This window comes from Arachis duranensis, chromosome 4 (assembly GCF_000817695.3).
Source record: "Arachis duranensis cultivar V14167 chromosome 4, aradu.V14167.gnm2.J7QH, whole genome shotgun sequence".
Classification (NCBI taxonomy): domain Eukaryota; kingdom Viridiplantae; phylum Streptophyta; class Magnoliopsida; order Fabales; family Fabaceae; genus Arachis; species Arachis duranensis.
Genome location: NC_029775.3, coordinates 40,264,603 through 40,268,107, shown reverse-complemented (window position 1 = coordinate 40,268,107; position 3,505 = coordinate 40,264,603).

Below are 3,505 nucleotides of genomic sequence, written 5' to 3'. Positions count from 1 at the left end.
TTATCAAGTATTATAAAATAAATTTTAATGATTTTATATTTTATGTTAATGTTTAAAATATTATTTTAATATAATTTTTTGATATTATAAAAAAGTTTTGCATAATAATTAATTTTATTAAATAAAAAATACTCATATATTTTATATTTATATATTTTATATTTAATTATTTAAGAATAAAAGATTTTGTTGCTATTTAAAATATTGTGTATTAAGTATTGCCATTTAAAATATTTATTTATGTATTAGGGTATTCTATATTTGTTAGAGTCCATCAATGTTCTTTTTTTATATTAGCATTTGATTTTCATCTAATAAAATTTAATAGTCTATATAAGTGTGGCTCATTTAATAAACACATAATTGTTGAGTTCATTTTGAGATAATACTCAATTTGGTCCCTGAACTTACACGCGAGTCTCAATTTAGTCCTTGAGGTTTCAATTGCTTCTATTTAGTCCCCGAAGTTTATAAACATGCCTCATATTAGTCCCTGAGACCATTTTTAGTATAAAAACGTTAATAGAGCGCTGTTATAGACTATCACATGTCACGTTAAAACTTGTAAAATGATGCAATTTTGGTTTTGATATTTAAATAGCTCAAAAACGACTTTGTATTACTTATTTTGTTAGGTAAAATTTTAATAAACACCATTTAGGATGTTGTTTTTGGGTTATTTGAGTACCAAAACCAAAACGACATCATTTTACAAAGTTTAGTGTGACATCTGGCTGTCACGACAGTGTTCCATTAACGTTTGTAGGTTGAAACTTGTTTCAAGGACTAACATGAGTTATGTTCACAAAGTTTAGGGACCAAATAGAGGCAATTGAAACTTTAAGGACTAAATTGAGACTTGCGTGTAAATTCAGGGACCAAATTGAGTATTATCTCGTTCATTCTAGACATATCCAATATATTATAAAAAAAAAAATAATATTGTAACTTTATTATCCTTGACCTTAATAAATATCCTTCAGTATTTATGTTAATAAGAAGCATCATTATTAGGTAACATCACCATGATAGTATTTCTAAAAGGTATTTATATTAATCTAATCCCAACATGTGAGCTCTTCATTTGTCCAATATAATACAGTTTTTTTCTCTTTAATAAGTAGCCAATAAATTTACTCGTCCAGATTGTGTTAATAGTTACTTTAAATTAAATTTTCTTTAATACAACTATATTAGCATAAAGAACTCAGTCTAGCCACAAAATGTGAGCGTGAATCTTGATTTATCCATACACATCTAATGCAAAGTTCACGACAGACATGAAAAAACTACTGGAGTAAATTGATGACAATTTTTAATGGCAAAAAAAATATTTTGACGTATTGATAATCTAAAACTCTAAACAAATATTTTTTTAAATCTTAAACTTTAAACCTTAAAAATCATAATTCCATTAAGGAAAAAATTACTACTTAAGCAGTGTCAACCCGTATGGAGTTAGGTAGTATTTGTTTAGTGTTTCTGTTTATCAAAAATATGGACACAAAAATATGTGTGTTATTTTTTTTGTGAGACAAAAAAAAAAAAAAGAAACACATCTATATATAAAAGTACATAAAATACGTATATTTTGTGTTTTTTTTAAATCATAAGACACGAATTTTTATCCTGAGACATAAATTAAACTAAAATTTTAGATAAATTTATCATTAATATTTTTTTGAAAATTCTAGATTTATCCAAATCCTTTGCCCTTCTCTTTTCTTCTGTCAGTGCCTTAACCCCCTTCTTCTTCTTTCCAGATCTTCTTCTTTCTTTCTTTCTTTCTTTCTTTCATTTTTTTTCTTCTTCTTCTCTCTCTTAGAAGTCAGACCACTGTCTCGCCTCCGACCTTTCTCAATCTCCTTACCGCCATTGCTAGCCGCATCCCTCACTTAGAATTCCGTCGATTTAACCTCTGCTCTCACCATTGTGTTATCTTTCTTCTGCCTCTTGCCTCTGCGCTTCAGCATCTCGCCGTGCCTCCTTCCCTCCTTGTCACGGATCTCACCGCATCGCCCCCTCCCTCACCGTTTCGGACTCGCCGTCAATGTGAGTGCTGCAAGTGCCCATTGTTCTATCTATTTCAACTTTACTTCAAGGGTTTTTTCTTTTTTAGATAATAATATTTGAACACAGATTTGGTTATTTGAGTTTAGTTTGACTGTTAAATTTTGTTCTATCTTCTTGTGCTTCTTTATTTTTAAATTTTTTTAGAATATATAACGTAAATCTTGTCTAGTTATGGGATTATGTAGATAAATGTTCTGGTTTTGCAATTAATTTTATTATGTAGATCAGATGAATATTCTGCGTTCATTTTTTTTTGCTGTCAATTTCTATTGCTCCTCCATCAAGAACAGTTGCTTCTGCTCTTCCTTCTCTCTCGAAGGGTTCGGGTTACGGGGAGTCCAGATCCATCGTCATCCAGATTCGCCGGCGGCTTTAAGCTTCGACGGTTCTTCCCTCCACATCCTCTCTCTGGCAACGTCGTTCATCCTTTTCAGAAAGAACATCTCTGATTTTTTTCTCTTCTATTATCCCTTTATTAAAAAAATTAGTAATAGAGAAGAATGATGGGGATAAAATTGATATTTTAGTAAAATTTTGAGTTGTATATTCTGTTGTGTCTAAGTTACCAAACAAGATAAAAAATTGAGTATCTTTTATGTCTATATACTCATGTTAATTTGTGTCTATATCTTTATTATTTTAAAACATCACAGTATACTTTACTTTGAGCATTTCTATTATACCATACTTTTACTATAGAGATAAACACCAAAGTGGTCCCTGAGATTCACAAAATGCACCGATTTAGTCCCTGACTTCCCAATTGCACTAATTAAGTCCTCCAGATTGAAAAAAATGCATCATCGTGGTCCCCCTAAAATTTTCCGTTCAGATTCCTTGCCGGCGGGAGTAACGTGGCTAAAGAGTGCCATGCTGGACTGTGTAACGGTTGGTTGATGTGGCAAATGAAACTTTATGCACCAATGTGGTCCCTAATCCCTTTTTAAACCCTAACTCAGAAGTAGCGCAGCACATGTTCTTCTTCTTCTTCTTCTTCTTCTTCTTCTTCTTCTTCTTCTTCTTCTTCTTCTTCTTCTTCTTCTTCTTCTTCTTCTTTGCTGGTTAGAGGATGGTTGGACGTGCAGATGAAGGAGAGGGAAGTTCTATGCGATCAATGGTGGACGAAATTGTGATTCCCTTTTTTTTTGTAATTGGATTTATACTCTGAGGGCATTGTTTATTTCCTTCACAATCTCGTTCAACTAACCAGCAAGTGTACTGGGTCGTCCAAGTAATAACCTTACGTGAGTAAGGGTCGAATCCATAGAGATTGTTGGTATGAAGCAAGCTATGGTCACCTTGTAAATCTCAGTCAGGCAAATTAAACATTATTTATGGGTTTGAGGATATGAATAATAAAAAGAAATAAATAATAAAAGGGATAGAACACTTATGCAGATTCATTGGTGGGAATTTCAGATAAGCGGATGGA